Below are 17,681 nucleotides of genomic sequence, written 5' to 3' on the forward strand. Positions count from 1 at the left end.
TCTCCACTATATTTCTGATTTTAGTAATTTGAGTCCTCTCTCCTGTTCTGGCTAGTTAAAGATTTGTCAATTCTGTTGATTTTTTTCAAGGTCCCAACTTTCATTTTCATTGATTCTATTGTTTTTGAGTTCTCTATTTTGTTTTTCTCAAGTCTGTTCTCTATTATATTCTTCCTTCTTCTAGCTTTGAATTTAGTTTTCTTTTCTGTTTTAGTTCCTTGGGGTGTGAAGTAAGGTCATTGATTTGATATTTTTGCTCTTTAATAATATAGGCATTTAAAGCCATAAATTTGGGGCACCTGGGTGGCTCAGTTGGTTGAGCATCTGCCTTTGGCTCAGGTCATGATCCCAGGGTCCTGGGATTGAGCCTCGCATGGGGCTCCTGCTCAGCGAGGGTCTGCTTCTCCCTCTCCCTCTGTGTTCTCTCTCACTCTCTCAAGTAAATAAATAAAATCTTTAGAAAAAAATAAAGCCATAAATTTACCTCTTGAGTACTGCTTTTACTGTATCCTATAAGATTTGGTATGTTGTGTTTATATATTCATTCATCTTGAAGTATTTTCTATTGTCACTTGTAGTTTATTCCTCGATCCATTGGTTAAAAGAGTATTTTTTAGGAAAACATATGCTTGTTGAATCACAGTGTTGTACACCTGAGACCAATAAAACATTGTGTCAACTGTACTCAATAAAAAAATTAAGAATACATGAAGTAAATATAGCAAAATATTAAGACCTTCATAAGCTGATTAGTTATAAATTGAAAAATGAGTGTGTTAATTCCCCATATTTTAAATTTTATAGTTTTATTGTTATTCATTTCCAGTTTAATTCCATTGTGTCAGGAAAGAAACTTTGTATGATTTCAATCTTCTAAATTTATTGAGATTTATTTTGTAGTTATTATATGGTTTATAATGGAAAATGTTCCATGTACATTTGAGAAGAACGTGTATTTTTCTGTTGTTGGGTTCAGTTTTCTACATATGTCTGCTAGACTAGTTGGTTTATAGTGTTGTTCAAGACCTCTATTTTCTTATTATCTTCTCTCTGGTTTTTCTATAGTCTCAAGCTAAAATTTTAATACTATCTGCTGTTCCTTTCAATTTGATTAATGTTAGCTTCTTATATTTGGGGCTTCTATTGTTCATTTTGTGCATGTTTATAATTGTTACATCATCTTGATGGTTTAGCCCCTTTATCAATATATATCATTTATTGCCTCATATCAATTTTTTAAGTTTTTAATTTAAACTCCAGTTATTTAACATACAGTGTAGTATTAGTTTCAGATGTACAATGTAGTGATTCAACACTTCCATACAACACCAGTGCTCATTACAAGTGCACTCCTCATCCCAATCACCTGTTTAACCCATTCCCTCCCACTTTACCTCTAGTAACCGTTAGTTACTTCTCTGTAGTTAAGAGACTGTTTCTTGGTTTACCTCTCTCTTTTATTTCCCTTTGCTCTTTTGTTTTATTTCTTAAATTCCATATATGAGTGAAATCATATGGTATTTCTTTTTCTCTGACAAACTTATTTTGCTTACTATGATACTCTCTAGCTCCACCCATGTCATTGCAAATGGCAAGATTTCATTCTTTTTTTGGCTGAATAATATTTCATTGTACGTATATACCACATCTTCTTTATCCATTCATAAGTTGTTGGACAATTGGGCTGTTTCTATAATTTTTCTATTCTGAGTAATGCTGCTGTAAACATCAGTGTGCATATAGTCCTTTGAATTAGTTTTTCTGTATTTTTTGTGTAAACACCTAATAGTGCAATTGTTGGATGTTTGCATAGTATTTTTTTTAACTTTTTGAGGGACCTTCCTACTGTTTTCCAGAGTGGATACACGAGTTTGCATTTTCACATTTCCACCAGCAGTGCAAGAAGGTTCCCCTTTCTCCACATCCTTGCCAACACCTGTTGTTCCTTGTGTTGTTAATTCTAGCCATTCTGATAGGTGTGAGATAATATCTCCCTGTCATTTTGATTTGCATTTTACTGATGATCAGTGAGGTAGAGCATCTTTTTATGTGTCTGTTGGCCACCTGGATGTCTTCTTTGGAAAAATATCTATTCATGTCTTCTGCCCATTTTCTAATTGGATTATTTGTTTTTTGGTGTTGAGTTTTATACATTTTTTATATATTTTGGAAACTAACTCTTTATTACATATGTCATTTGCAAATATCTTCTCCCATTCCATAGGTTGCCTTTTAGTTCTGTGGATTGTTGCCTTTGCTACGCAGAAGCTTTTTATTTTGATGAAGTCCCAATAGTTTATTTTTGCTTTTGTTTCCCTTGCCTTAGGAGACATATCTAGAAAGAAGTTGCCATGGCTGATGTCAAAGAAGTTACTGCCTGTGTTCCTCTATAGGATTTTGATAATTTCAGTTTTTTCATTTAGATCTTTAATGCATTTTTAAAAGATTTATTTATTTATTTTAGAGAGGAAGAGAGAGCAGGGGAGAGAGAGTGTGTCTTAAGCAGACTCTACACTGAGCATGGAACTCAACACGGGGCTCAATCTCATGACCCTGAGATCATAACCTGAGCCCAATCCAAGAGTCGGATGCTTAACCAACTGAACCACCCAGGTGCTGCTTCGTCAAAGATTAACTGACCATAGATATGTGGGTTCATTTCTGGATTTTTATTCTGTTCCATTGATCTATGTGTCTGTTTTTATGCCAGTACCATACTGTTTTGATCGCTACAGTCTTGTAATATAACTTGAAGTCCAGAATTGTTATGCCTCGAGCTTTGATTTCCTTTTTCAATATTGCTTTGGTTATTTGGGGCCTTTTGCGGTTCTATACAAATTTTGAGATTGTTTTCTCTGTGATAAATGTCTTTGGTATTTTAATAGGGATTGCATTGAATGTGTTGATTGTTTTTGGTAGTATAGACATTTTAACAATATTTGTTCTTCCAATCCATGAGCATGGAATGTCTTTCCATTTCTTCGTGTCATCTTCAATTTCTTTCATCAGTGTTTTCTAGTTTTCAGAGTACAGGTCTTTTACCTCTTTGGATAGGTTTATTCCTAGATATTTTATGGTTTTTGGTACAATTGTAAATGGGATCAATTCTTCGATTTCTCTTTCTACTGCTTCAGTATTACTGTATAGAAATGAAACAGATTTCTTTTTTTTTTTTTTTTTTTTTTTTATTAATAATGATTTTTTATTATATTATGTTAGTCACCATAACCAGTACATCCCCGGTTTTCGATGTAAGGCTCGATGATTCATTAGTTGTGTATAACACCCAGTGCACCATGCAATATGTGCCCTCCTTACTACCCATCACCGGTCTATCCCATTCCCCCACCCCCCTCCCCTCTGTAGCCCTCAGTTTGAGAAATGAAACAGATTTCTGTATGTTGATTTTGTACACTGCAACTTTACTGAATTTGTGTATCAGTTCTAGCAATTTTCTGGTGGAGTGTTTTGAGTTCTCTATATAGTGTATCGTGTCTTCTGAAAATAGTGAGAATTTGACTGTTTCCTTGCTGTTTTGGATGCCTTTTATTTCTTTTTGTTGTCTGATTGCTCTGGCTACGACTTCCACTACTCTGTTAAACAACAGTGGTGAGAATGGACATCCCTGTCTTCTTCCTGACTGTAGAGGAAATGCTCTCAGGTGTTCCCCATTGAGGATGATATTGGCTGTGGGTTTTTCATATAAGGCCTTTATTATGTTGAGGTATGTTCCAGGTAAGCCTACTTTGTTGAGTATTTTTATCATGAGTGGATGTTGTACTTTGTATCACATTGATTGATTTGTGAATATTGAACCACCCTTCCAGCCCAGGAATAAATCCCACTTGATTGTGTTGAATGACTGTTTAATGTACTCTTGGATTTGATTTGCTAGTATTTTGCTGAGAATTTTTGCATACATGTTCATCAGGGATATTGGCCTATAGTCACTTTTTTAGTAGAATCTTTATCTAGTTTTGGTATCAGGGTAATGCTGGCCTCATGGAATGAGTTGGAAGTATTCCTTCCTTTTCTACTTTTTGATATCGTTTGTGAAGAATAGATATTACCTCCTCTTTAAATTTTGTTAGAATTCCCCTCAAAAGCCATCTGGCCCTGGAGTTTTGTTTGTTGGGAATTTTTTGAGTTTTGTTTCTTTGCTAGTTATCAGTTGTTCAAGTTTTCTGTTTCCTCCTGTTTCAGTTTTGGTAGTTTATACGTTTCTAAGAATTTATCCATTTCTTCCAAGTTGTCTAATTTGTTGGTTTTTTTCTTATAATAGTTTGTATTTCTGTGATGTTTGTTGTTCTTTCTCTTCTCTCATTTGTGATGTTATTCATTTAGGTCCTTTCTCTTTTCTTTTGTTATGTCTGGCTAGAGGTTTATCAATTTTATTAATTTTTTCAAAGAACCACCTTTTGATTTCATTGATCTGTTCTTTTTTTGTTTGTTTCTGTATCATTCATTTCTGCTCTGATCTTTACTATGTCCTTCCTTCTACTAGACTTAGGCTTCATTTGTTGTTCTGTTTCTACCTCCTTTAGGTGAAATGTGAAGTTCTTGATTTCAGGTTTTTCTTGCTTCTTGATCTGGGCCTGTATTGCCATATACTTCCCTCTTAGGACTGCTTTTTTGCATCCCAAATGTTTTGACTGTTGTGTTCTCGTTTTCATTTGTTTCCACGAACTCTGATTTCTGCTTTGATTTCCTGGCTGATCCATTCATTGTTTAGTAGGATGTTGTTTAACCTCCATGTGTTTGTAATCTTTCCATGGTTTTTATTGTGATTGACTTCTAGATTCATAATGTTGTGGTTAGAAAAGGTTCATGGTATGATTTCAGTCTTTGTATTAGTTGATACCTTATTTGTGCCCAATATGTGATTTATACTTGAGAATATCCCATGTAAACTTTAAAAGAATGTGTGTTTTACTGTTTTAGGATGGAATGTTGTGAATATATCTGTTAAGTCCAACTGGTCCAGTGTGTCATTCAAAGCCATTGTTTCCTTCTCCATCTTCTGTTTAAATGATCTTTCCATTGCTGTACGTGGGATGTTAAAGTCCCCTACTATTATTGTATTACTGTCGATGAGTTTCTTTATGTTTGTTATTAATTGTTTTATATACTCAGGTGCTTCCATGTTGGGTGCATAAATATCCATTGTGGTTAGACATTCTTGTTGGATTGTCCCCTTTATTATGACATAGTGCCCTTGTTTTTGCTACTAGATGAAACACAGGACTTTCTTATTCCCATTACAAAGGCAGGTCTTTGTAGAATGAGCAAGGATATTCTGATGGTGGGGAGGAGGCCCCTACTTGCCCGCAATGATGATTCTGCAGGACCATGATGTCTGAGTCCCAAGTCAGGAACATTTTGTAGATGTAGCGGTCTTTGTTGACTGGCTTGTACTTCTTCTTGGCCTTGCCACTCTTGGGGACCTTGGTCCACATCTCTTTGACATTCTCCACCACCATGTTGCAGTGCCTATCACTGGCTTTCACATGTCCCAGGAGATTCTTATTGTTATGCCAATTCATGAGCACCTGGGCATTGTTCTTTACTACTGCATGAGCACAGAGAGTGGACCCATGTTTAATTCTTCCTCCTGCCACTCCTGCAATGCCTCCATGGTCATCTCAGTCTTGGGCTTTTTGAGGAGGCTCATGGTGATAGAGGCTGTGACCCCAGATCGATGCTGTCTCTTCCATGTTGCTCCTGCCTCTGCCTTCTGTATCTCTTGTTATGGTCTTTGTTTAAAGTCTAGTTTTTCCAATATAAGTATTGCAACTCCTGCTTTCTTTTGATGTCCATTTGCATAATAAGTATTTTTCCATCCCCTCATTTTCAATCTGCAGGTGAGTAAATGAGTCTATTGTAGTCAGCATATAGATGGGTCTTGTATTTTATCCATTCTGACACCCTATGTATTTTTTAAAAGATTTATTTATTTATTTGAGAGATCAGTGAGGAGGTGCAGAGGGAGAGGGAAGACAGAATCCCAAGCAGACTCTGCACTGAACATGGAGTCCGACACAGGGCTCAATCTCATGATCCCAAGATCATGACCCAAGCTGAAACCAAGAGTTGGACATTCAACTGACTACACCACCCAGGCACAAGCCCTATGTCTTTTGATTGTAGTATTTGGTCCACTTACATTCAAAGTAATTCTTGATAGATATGTATTTCTCGATATTTTATTACTTGTTTTGTCATTACTTCTAGAGACTTATCTCTGATCCTTTCTTATCTTTGTCACTTTTGGTCTCTCCTTTGCTCTCAATGAGTCCCCTTTAATCTCCCTTGCAGGGCTGGGTTAGTGGTCACAAACTCCTTTAGTGGTTGTTTGTCTGGGAAACCCTGTCTCCTTCTATTCTGAATAACAGCCTTAGTGGATAGAGTATTCTTGGCTGCAGATTTTTTTCCATTCAGGACTTTGAATATATCATCCCACTTCCTTCTGGTTTGCCAAGTTTCTGTTGAGAAATCTCCAGCTAGCCTTATGGGTCTTCCCTTGTAGGTTAAGGACTTCTTGCGTCTTGCTGCTTTTAAGATGTTTTCTTTACACTATATTTTACAAATTTAATTGCAATATGTCTTGGTGTTGGCCTGCTTTTGTTGATTTTGATGGGATTTCTCTGTGCCTCCTAGATGTGGACGTCTGTTTCCTTCCCCGGATTAGGGAAGTTTTCAACTGTTACTTCTTCAAACAAATTTTCTGCCCCCTCTTCTCTCTCTTATTCTTTTGGGACTCCTATAACACAATTGTTATTACATTTGATGGAGTCAGTGAGGTCCCTAAGTCTATTCTCATGTTGCATAATTCTTCTTTCTCTCTTTTGTTCAGCTTCATTGTTTTCTATTATTTTGTCTTCTAGGTCACTAATTTATTCCTCAGCTTCTTCCAACCTGCTGTTCATTGCATCAAGCCTGTTTCCAATCTCATGTATTGCATTATTCTTCTCTGACTGATTCTTTTTTTAACTCTTTGACCTCTGTGGTAAAGGTCTCCCTGATGTCTTGTATTTTTTTCTGAAGGCCAGTGAATATGCCTATGATTGTTCTTTAAATTCTCCATCAGGCATGTTACTTATACCTGTTTTGGTTGCATCTCTGGCCATGGCCTTATCTTGTTCTTTCATTTGAGATAAATTCCTCCATCTAGGCATTTTGTCTAAGCCTCTGACTTCTCTGTGTTAGAAAAGCCAGTTATGTCTCCTGCTTCTGAAAGTAGTGGCCTTATGTGGAAGAGGTCATGTAGTGTCCAGGGCCTGATGTTTCAGGGAGTGTCTCTGGTGTGTGCTGTTTGCACTGTGCTATTGTGTTTTGTCTGCTCTATCCCTCAGGCCAGTCGTCCATGGAGGCTCTCCTTGCCTGCTGTGTGCAGTGTTTGGTCCCTGGCCTGACTGTGGTGAGTTTTAACTAGGTGTGCTCTGGTCTGTTTGTGAAATGAGACCTGACACCACTTCCATGAGAACTGAGGCCCTGCAGAACTCTCTGGTTGGGATATGTGGTGGGGTCAAGGGTCTGTGCTGTCTTCTGGGGGAGATGACTGTCTCACTGGGACGGAGGCAAGTGTGACTGAGAGGGGCAGTGCAGCCAGAGTGCAGCAGGGTGAGTCTTGGTGTAAATAAGTTAGTAGGCAGCCACTGTTGGCGCTGGGTTGCTTCCTGCATGTGGCTCTGTGTTTATGCTGAGGCGTGGGGGAGGGAAATGGCACCAGCCAGTTCCTTTCTTCCCAGAGAGCCATCTCTATGAAAGCTGCCTCCCGATGAAGCACTCCAAGAGGAGTGAATAATCTCCACTGCCTTCCCCGGTTTGTACCAGGGGTTCTTCAAATCACTGTTTCTGTGTTGTCTGCCCCCAGGTGTTTGCCTGCCTTTTCTCCAGGAGCAGGGCAGTTCCCTCAGGGCTCTACCCCAGCCAAATCGGCTGACCTTGAAAACTCCAGGCTTTAAGTCCCGCTGGTTGCATGAATTCATGGACTATGGACTCTGAGAAACAAACTGAGGGCTTTAGAGGGGAGGGGAGTGGGGGAATGGGATAGACTGGTGATGGGTATTAAGGAGGGCACGTATTGCATGGTGCACTGGGTGTTATACGCAACTAATGAATCATTGAACTTTACATCAAAAACCGGGGATGTACTGTATGGTGAATAACATAATATAATAAAAATATTATTATGAAAAAAAAAAAATAAAATCTAAAATGAATAAATAAATAAATAAAGTCTTTTTGTCTGTTATTAGTATAGCTACCCTAGGTCTTTTTTGGTCGTTAATTTGCATGGATGTCTTTGAAAAATTGTCTTCAAAATTGTCTGTACCATTTTGCATTCCCACGAGCAATGGATGAGATTTCCTGTTTCTCCACATCCTTATCTGCATTTGGTGTTGTCAGTATTTTAGAGTTTTGTCTTTCTAAGAATGTGTAATGATGGCTTATTGTTTTACTTCATTGTTACTTTTTATTTTTATTTTTTATTCTTATTTTTTAATTGGTTTTTTCTATTGTACCCAATTTAATTTTCTATAATTTCAGTATATATATATATATATATATTCATTATATATAAGGTTTTTTCATAATGTAGTGCTTATACTTGGTAATACAATTACCATACTAACTTTATAATAATTAAGTTCAAATAATTAATTTGAGTCAATACCAGCTTAGTATAGCAGTATACAAAACTCTGCTCCTTTTCAACTCCAGTCCCCACTTCATGTTGGTAACTGTCCCATATTGCATTTTCATACATTGTGTGCCTGTTAACATAGATTTATCATTATTGTCTTATCGGTTTATCTTCTAAATCACATACTAAATCAAGGAAGTATAAACCAAAAATGTAATACTAAAAGCTTTTATATTTACCTATGCAGTTACCTTTACCAGTATTCTTGATTTCTTTTAATGGCTTTAGTTATACTTAGTGCCCTTTCATTTCTTCCTGCAGAACTCTGTCTTTTCTTGAAGGACACTTCTAGCAGTGATGAACTTCATCATTTTTTGTTTATCTGTGAATGTCTTATTTTATCTTTCATTTTTTGAAGGATAGTGTTGTAAGTTATCACATTCTTCATTCACAGATATTTTTCTTTTTTTTTAATGTTTTTTTTATTACATTATGTTAGTCACCATACAGTTCATCCCTGGTTTCTGATGCAAGGTTCATATTTTTCTTTCAACACATTAAATATGGCATCTCACTGCCTTCTGGCCTCCATGGTTTCCAAGGAGAAATCAGATGTTAATCTTATTATTTTTATATGTGAATTACTTATCTTTTCCTGCTTTCAAGATGTTTCCTTTGTCTTTGGTTCTGTCAATTTGATTATAATGTGTCTGATTGTGGATATCCTTTAGTTCATCCTATGTGTATTTTATTGAGCTTCCTGGATGTTTAGATTCATGTCTTTTAACAAATTTGTGGAGTTTTCAGTGATCATTTTTTCGAACATTCTTTGCTCCCCCTTTTTCTGTTCTCTACTAAACTCCAATTATGTATATGATATTATATTTGACAGTACACTATAAGTCTCACAGGCTTTGTTAAATTTTTTTTCACTTTCTCATTTCGCTCTTCAGACTGGATAATTTAAGTCAACCTGTCTTCATGTTCACCAATTCCTTCTGTCTGCTCAAATCTGTTCTTGGATCTCTCTAGTAAATTCTTCATTTCCCGATTGTCCTTTTCATTTCCAGGACCTCTATTTGGTTCCTTTATTTTGTATCTCTTCATTCATATATTCTATTTTAATTCTTCTGATCTTTCTAGTTCTTTATAAACAGTTTCTTGTAGCTCTTTGAGCATATTTAAGACAGTGCATTTAAAGTCTTTGACTTGTAAGTTATTCTCCAAGCTTCCTGGACAGTTTCTATTAACTTATTTTTTCCTATTAATAAGCTATACTGTTTTTGTTTCTTTGTATGCCATGTAATTTTTTTGTTGTTGAAAAAATACAATTAGAATATTATAAAGTAGAACTCTAGAAATTAGATTCTCTACATCTCTAGGTTTTCTTTTTCCTGCCTGTTATAATTTGGTTTTATTTGCTTCTATAGTGATTTTTCTATATTAAATATGTATTCCTTGTTATATGTGGTCTCTAAAGTTTTGATTCCTAACCTTGTGGTCAGTTAGTAGTTTGATAAAGGCTTCATGAGTGCCTGGAGTCAGAAATAGAAGACAATAAAAATATACATTCCCAGGCTTTGCAGATTAGCTCTGTGTTGGGACAGTCCTTCCCTCTTTCAACTCCTTCCATGCAGTCTACAACTCTGCCTTAGCCTTCATTCCCTACTTTTAAATACCAGAAGGCAAGCTAGAAGTGAAAGAGTGGGGTCTTCTTTGGCATTTTCTTAGCATGCATTCCACCCTAAAAATGTGTACCCTTCTTAATTCCATGGTACACAGGGTAGCTTTTATTTTTTTTTATCTTTATTTTTCTAAATATTTTTTATTATGTTAGTCACCATACAGTGTATCCTTACATTCTGATGTAGTGTTCCATGATTCATTATTTGCATATAACACCCAGTGCACCATGCAATATGTGCCCTCCTTAATACCCATCACCGGCCTATCCCAATCCCCCACTCCCCTCCCCTATGAAGCCCTCAGTTTGTTTCCCAGAGTCCATAGTCTTTCATGGTTCATTCCCCTTCTGTTTACGCACCCTTCATTCCTCCCTTCCTACCGATCTTCCTGCTATTTCTTCTGTTCCATAAGTGAGTGAAACCCTATGATAATTGTCTTTCTCTGCTTGACTTATTTTACTTAGCATAATCTCCTCCAGTCCCGTCCATGTTGCTGCGAATGTTGTGTAATCATTCTTTCTGGTGGCTGAGTAATAGTCCATTGTATATGGACACATCTTCCTTAACCATTCATCTGTTGAAGGGCATCCCAGCTCCTTCCACAATTTAGCTATTGTGGACAATGGTGCTATGAACATTGGGGTGCATATGGCCCTTCTCTTCACTATGTCTGTATCTTTGGGGTAAATACCCAGTAGAGCAATTGCTGGATCATACGGTAGCTGAATTTTTAGCTTCTTAAGGAACCTTCACACTGTTTTCCAAAGTGGCTGTACCAACTTGCATTCCCACCAACAGTATAAGAGGGATCCCCTTTCTCCACATCCTCTGCAACATTTGTTGTTTCTTCCCTTGTCAATTTTTGCCATTCGAACTGGTGTAAGTTGGTATCTCAACGTGGTTTTGATTTGAATTTCCCTGATGGCTAATGATTTTGACCATTTTTTAATGTGTCTGTTAGCCATTTGTATGTCATCATTGGAAAAGTGTCAGCCCCAAGGAGTGAGTATGGAAGCAGCCGAAACGTCAGCAGCGTTCCTGTTCTTGGGCTGTTGAACTCAGTGGCCTGGTAGGAGCAGGATACCACGATCCCCAGGGGCAGGGCATCACTTAGGAGCTATGAAAGAATGTAACCCTCAGTCTCCCCTCTCTTCACCTGGCAATTGCCAGCCCAAACATCCCACTCTTCCCTCATCCCATGACTGACTCTCTAGGTACCTATGCATAGAGGAAAATGCAAGCTGTTTCAAGACATTTGCCATCCCTTTGTACTCCTTTCCCATGCTTGGAGGCATCTGTCCTTGCTTTTCTGATAAAAAACAAAACAAAAGCTATGTGCAGGATTCAGCTGCTGCTGCTTTCCCTTGCAGAGGCAGCCCTGCACAGCTGCTCAGATTGGCGTCTGAGAACTTTATTTCAGTGTGTGATGACACCTGCCTCTACATGCTTAAACATCACTCTTTTCCCCACCTAAGCCTGTTTAAAACTCTCCCTACCTCTCCTCAGACAGACAGCCTGAGAATGCTTTCCTTTGTGCTGTCTCCCTTGTGCTCAAGCATAAGCCGCAATCGCTTTGCCTGGAACTCCTGTTAGGCCTCTTGTCAATTTTTTGTTGCTTGGAGAGCCCAAGGGCCCAGTTTAGTAACAGGCACACGTTGGCTGAAAGTTAAGGGATGAAAAAAGTTATTCCATGCAAACAGTAACCAAAAGAGAGCAGAAGTGACTGTACGTATATTACGTAAAATGGGCTTTCACTCAAAATCTATCACAGTAACCAAAGAAGGTAACTATACAGTGATAAAGGAGTCTATTCATCAAAGGATATAACAATTGTAAATATAAATGCAGTCCATATTGGAGCACTTAAGTATATAAAAGGAATATTAACAGAACTGAAGGGAGAATTAGACAGCAGTTCAATGAAAGTAGGGGACTTCAATACTTCACCTCAGGGAACTAAAACAAACTAAGATCAAAGTTACCAGAAGGAAGGAAATAATGAAGATTAGAACAGACATAAGTTACTAGAAACTGAATAAACAATAGAAAAGATCAATAAAACTAAGAATTGAGGTTTTGAAAATAATAAACAAAATTGACAAATTTTTAGTTACACTAAAAAAGGAGGGACTTAAATAAATAAAACTGTAAATGAAAGAGGAGACATTGCAACTGATACCAAGAAATAAAAAGGATCATAAGAGATTACTGTGAACAATTATACACCAACACATTGGATGACCTAGAAGAAGTGGATAAATTCCTAGAAATACACACCCTACCAAGACTGAATCATGAAGAAATAGAGAATCTGAACAAACCAGTAATGAGTAAGGATTTTGAATCAGTAGTCCAAAATCTGCCAACAAAGAAAAGTCCAGGGCCAGATGGCTTCACTGATAGATTCTAACAAACATTTAAAAAGAACTACTGCCAATTGTTTTCAAACTCTTCTCCAAAAATTGAACAGGAGGGAACACCTCCAACTTATTTTATAAAGCCAGCATTACCTGAACCAAGGCCAAAGGAGGACACTAAAAGAAAAGAGAAGTGCAGGCCAAGATTCCTGATGAACACGGATGCAAAAGTCCTCAGCAAAATACTAGCAAACCAAATTCAACAGCATATAAAAAGGATCATATACTATAATCAAGTGAGATTTATGCCTGGGATGCAAGGATGGTTCAATGTATGCAACTAATAAATGTGAGTATTCTGTTGTTCTGGGGTGTAGTGTTCAATATATATCTATGAGGTCCATCTGGTCCAGTATGTCATTCAAAGCTCTTGTTTCTTTGTTGATTTTCTGCTTAGGTGATCTGTTGATTGCTGAGAGCGGAGTGTTAAGGTCCCCTACTATTAACGTATTATTATCTATATGTCTCTTTATTCTGGTTAAGCGTTGGCTTGTGTATCTAGCTGCTCCCCTGTTGGGGGCTTTGATATTTATAATTGTCATATACACTTGTTGGATACATCCTTTAAGAATAATATAGTGCCCTTCTATATCTCTAACAACAGTCTTTAGTTTAAAATCCAATCTGTCTGATATGGGAATTGCTACCCCAGCTTTCTTTTGAGGTCCATTGGTATAAAAAATGGTTCTCCATCCCTTCACTTTTAGTCTGGATGTATCTTGAGGTTCAAGATGAGTCTCTTGTAGACAGCAAATGGATAGGTCATGTCTTTTTATCCAATCTGCAACCCTGTGGTGTTTTATGGGGGCATTTAGGCCATTCACATTGAGAGTGATTAGTGAGAGAGATGATTTTAATGATGTCGTGTTGCCTGTGAAGTCTTTGTTTCTATAGATTGTAAATTTCTGTTCTGTATCACTCTTGGGGCCTTTTTACTTTTATAGAATCCCCCTTAATATCTCTTGTAGGGTTGGCTTGGTGGTCACAAATTCCTTCAGTTTCTGTTGGTCTTGAAAGGTCCTTATCTCTCCATCAATTCTGAATGACAGCCTTGCTGGATAAAGGATCCTGGGCTGCATGTTCTTCTCAGATACAGCTTTGAAAATACCCTGCCAACCCTTCCTAGCCTGCCAGGTCTCTGTAGACAGGTCTGACGTTATTCTGATATTCTTCCCTCTGTACGTAAGGATTTTCTTTCCCCTGGCCGCTTTCAAGACTGTTTTCTTGGACCTCATATTTGCAAATTGCACTCTGATGTGATGTGGTGTAGGTCTGTTCTCACTGCTCTTGGTGGGGGGCTCTTCTCTGCCTCTTAGACATGAATGCTTGTTTCCTTTGCCAGATTAAGGACGTTCTCAGCTACAATTTGTTCAAATATCTCTTCTAGACCTCTCTCTTTCTCCACCCCTTCGGGGATGCCAATGATTCTGACTTTGGAACATTTCATTGAGTCAGTAATGTCCCGTAATCTACATTCTTGAGATTGGATTTTTTTGAGCCACGTTTCTGTTTTTACTTTCTCTTCTACCATCCCATCTTCCAATTCACTAATTCGTTCTTCTGCCTCATTTACCCTGGCCGTCAGAGCATCTAGTTTAGACTGCATTTGATTCATAGCATTTTTATTTTCTGCCGGATTTGCTCTCATTTCTGCCCTTAGGGATTCTATATTTTCGTTAATATTTTTTTCAAGCCTATACATCATCTTGACCATTGTTACTCTGAACTCCATTTCTGACAATTTGGTTATATCCATATCCATCAGTTCTGTGGCAGAGGCCACAGTCTCTGTATCCTTTCTTTGCTGAGTCTTCCTCCTCATCATCATTCTGATGATGAGAGGTTGCAGGTATGCCCACAGCCCAAATTATTGACGAGGACCCAGGCAGTGTGCACTTGTTTTATAGGGACCTTAGGGATGTGAGCTTCTGGATTTTTCAGCCTGCCTTCTGGGGGAGGGGCCTGCTGCGCTGATACTCAAGCAACCCTGTTTGGGTAGAGTTGCCCTATCCCCTGTGAGGGGGGATGGGGATGGGCACAATGTGAACTGGTATTTCCAGGCTTTTGTTCTCTGGTGGCTTTCCCTGCTGGTTTTCTGTGACTCTTCTGAAAGTCAGAGTAGCAGTGGCCGTATCCTAGCCTCTGTCTCAGAAGAGAGAGATTGCAATCCGCTCTCCACTGAGCTCTTCTGGCCACTTTAACTCTGTTTCCGTCGGTACTGCTAAAAACCCTGCAGCATCCCGGGATGTGTGCCCCACAGCCACTGTCCCAGCCCTCGCTTCCAGGGCTGGCAGGTCTGTGTCCTTTGTGCTTCTAACACCGCCAGCTGCCCCGGTTCCCCCGCGCGCTCCCGAGCTCCCTGTTTCACTGTGATTTGCATGCTCCCGAGCTCCCGGTATCAGTCCGGTTCCATTGAGTGCTCTGGAGCTTCGGTTTTCAGTCTGGTCGCATGCACGTTCCCAGGCTCACGGTTTCAGTCTGCTTTCCCGCGGGTGCCGGTCTGTGAGTCCGGCCCGCTCCCCAGTGCAGGTGGCTACTGCTTTCCGGCGCCCAAGCCAATCTTCCAATATCTGTGTGTGGATTCACGTCTCCCCGCTTCATACCTCAATACTCAGCTCTGGAGATGTTCGTTTGTAGAGATCCAGATGTATCTTCCTGCGTCTCAGGCTGATTTCATGAGTGTTCAGAATGGTCTGGTAGATATCCAGCTTGATTCAGGGGACCAGCTGAATAAAGGGTCCCTGCATCTCAGGCTGATTTCGTGGGTGTTCAGAATGGTCTGGTAGATATCCAGCTTGATTCAGGGGACCAGCTGAATTGTGGGTCCTCTACTTCTCTGCCATCTTTTCCTTCTCCCTCACCTAGGGTAGCTTTTAAACACTTTTTTTCCCACCTCCACCTATCTGTTTTGTTGATCTATTCATCCCATGCTTTTTATTTTGTTAATTGCCTGTCTCAAGTGTTGTCTTTTGCCCCAGGCTGCTGCATTCAATACCTGTGTCTAAAAATACTTTCAGAAAAGGCCACCCAAGAAGGTGCCTCAGGCCTGGGAATGCTCTGAGTCAGATACCTAGGGAAGAGTTTATGTTGGTCTTTGAAGGAGCTGTCAGACCATCCTGACTCACAACCACTATTCTTTGATAATAAGGTCTGTATTGTTACCTCTGGCATTTGTAAACATGCACCAGGCTATTCTCACAGCCCCTTCAGATATTGGATGTGAAGAATCGTAAGAGGAAATGTAAAATTCCACAGCATTCTCTTACCAAAAAGCAACAGCTCCTTTCTTCACTAACTGTACCCTCTTGATTGTTGTACATTTTTTATTAAATTACAGAATTCTGCAAAAGTTGATTTTAACAGTTTTTACACTTCATTTGTAACTTCTTGGGGAACGACTAAACCCTGGAATTCCTTACTCTGCCATTTTTGGTGACCAACAGTGTCCATTTTGAGATTTAAAAAGGTCCAGGAAATAATTTTACTCAGAAGCTAGAAATCCTTCAAAAAGATTCAAAAGAAATGAACACTAATAAGGCAAAAAACCCAGAGGGAATATTTTCTGGAAACCAAGTTTCTGAATAAGTAAAAGTTACCCATTTAAGCCTATGTGGATGCCTGTGTGAATCATGGTATTCTCATATCTCAAATAGTTTTGTAAGTCTCCCATATACAAAACAGTTAAATGTATCACACCTGACTACTAAGATATCAAACCAAACATCTAAAATAACTCCAGTAGTTCTTATACCTAGCTGATAATCAGAATGCCCTACCTAGTTTTTTAAGTTAAAATTCCTGTACCTTCACCCAGAGATTTGTTATATGAAGAGGGCCTTATAATCTATATTTTTATTAGTTTCCTAGGTGGGTATTGAAATCATCCAGATATGAGAATGGTGCCTACAAAGTAATAGAATGGCTAGTATGAGTAACTTTTTCAGAGGAGTAAATGAAATCTGGTGTGGTTAGTTTACTCTCAGCAAGCAGAACATAATGAGAAATGTATCTAGGCTCTGCATTTTAAATTCTATGCTCTCTCCTAACCTAAAGTCTAAGAAACATCTAATGGAAAAAGTAGGTATCAAATATACTCATTTTGACAATGAATACATTATTTTAAAACCATCATATGAAACTTTGGGATCGCTATGATAAACAATATTTTTAAATAAAACTTGTTTTATCGTAAACTATTCTAAAACCTAACCTTACTGAAAGGCTTACCTTTCTTAGAAAAATAATATCTGACAATAATTAAGTACTTATTATATACCAGATACCCAAGCACTTTACACATATTGTATCATTTAATTCCTATAACAGCCTTATAATATATATAATTTTATCCTTATTTTATAGGTGAGGAAACTGAGGCCCAAAGAGATTAAATAATTTGCCTAGGGCCACAGAACAAGTAAGTGGCAGAGCCACAATACGAGTACATGCCAAAGTAAATGTAACACATCACTACAATAAACTCCCCTCCCAAATGAGTCATTAATTTAAAGAGAACTTCATATTGTGAGTGAAAATTCATCTGAATAGACTTATATTTTCAATCTTCCCATTTTCCTTTTACAAGTCTTTTTGAGCTTTACTATCTAATTTGATAGCCACTAGCCACATGTGGCTATTGAACACTTGAAAAATAGCATCTGAATGAACACACCAGCTTTCAAAATTTTAAACAAAAAGAAGAATGTAAAATATTAATAATTTTATGTGCATAACATGTTGAAATGATGTTTTTGATATATTGGACTAAATAAAATATTAAAGTTAACTTCACTTGGTATTTTTTTAATTTTTGAAGTGTTCTTACCTGAACAATAAATTACATGGCTTATGTTATATTTTTATTGGTCAGCACTGTTGTAGAATTTCTTCCATGTCCTTTCTACTGCGTTTGTTAACCATCTCCATCTAGCC

General features: G+C 38.0%; 1 protein-coding gene and 1 pseudogene across 1 annotated transcript in view; one reads left to right on the forward strand and one right to left on the reverse strand.

Moving 5' to 3' along the window:
* The window catches only part of ZDHHC15 (zinc finger DHHC-type palmitoyltransferase 15), a 168,534-nt gene that overhangs the window by 14,125 nt on the left and 136,728 nt on the right, over positions 1-17,681 (forward strand). The window lies entirely within an intron of this gene.
* On the reverse strand, positions 5,188-5,845 carry LOC103674184 (annotated as a pseudogene).

Source organism: Ursus maritimus, assembly GCF_017311325.1.
Source record: "Ursus maritimus isolate PB19 chromosome X unlocalized genomic scaffold, ASM1731132v1 scaffold_X1, whole genome shotgun sequence".
Lineage (NCBI taxonomy): Eukaryota > Metazoa > Chordata > Mammalia > Carnivora > Ursidae > Ursus > Ursus maritimus.